Source organism: Aplysia californica, unplaced genomic scaffold, assembly GCF_000002075.1.
Source record: "Aplysia californica isolate F4 #8 unplaced genomic scaffold, AplCal3.0 scaffold00229, whole genome shotgun sequence".
In the NCBI taxonomy this organism is placed as follows: domain Eukaryota; kingdom Metazoa; phylum Mollusca; class Gastropoda; order Aplysiida; family Aplysiidae; genus Aplysia; species Aplysia californica.
In genome coordinates, this window is record NW_004797499.1 from 1,024,974 (window position 1) to 1,025,728 (window position 755).

The window sequence follows — 755 nt, forward strand, 5'->3', positions numbered from 1 at the left end:
AATAACAACCTATTATTGCTACTTAAAAAGACAAAAATACCAGGAAGGAAGTTATGATTTTTTTAACCAAAGAGAAGTCAAACAATATTTTGTGATTGACTTCACTTCAGTTTTCCTGAGCGTTCCTTTGTCCGTGTCAGTGTTCTGGGAAGCTCTCTTCTGGTCAAAGAATAGTACAGAAAAAAATCCACCACCACCACCAACAACAACATACCAATAACAAAACCAACAACAACACCATCACCACCACCACCACCAACAACACTAAAATAACAAAAACAAAACCAAAACAACACAACATGACATGGAAATTAGAAAGAAAGAATGATAATAACGATTTTTAAAATGATCGTTTTGCTTCTCATAAATTCACAGACAGAACATAGGACTGTCTCGTTTCCCTAATTAGCACTCTCTTCCCGACATCTGTTTGACGTCACGTTGTCTATGATAGTCGTGTATGTTACGGCTAATTATAGCTGGAGGAATGGGTTTCCTTTCTTTTTCTGGTTTCTTTCCTTTTTTTTTTTTTTTTTTGTTTGTAAAGTGAGTGGTCTTTTCTCTTTTGCCCCCCCCCCCCCAAAAAAAATAAAAAAATTTTCTTTTAAAATTAAAAAATTAGTATTTATGACGTCATCAATAGCTGTGTACAGAAGAGAGCTCTCCCCTGTCTTGTTGAGTTAGTGAGTCTAGATCTATTACTTTACTCGTACAACGCAAAACTACATGTCATTATGTCACTCACACGACATGTA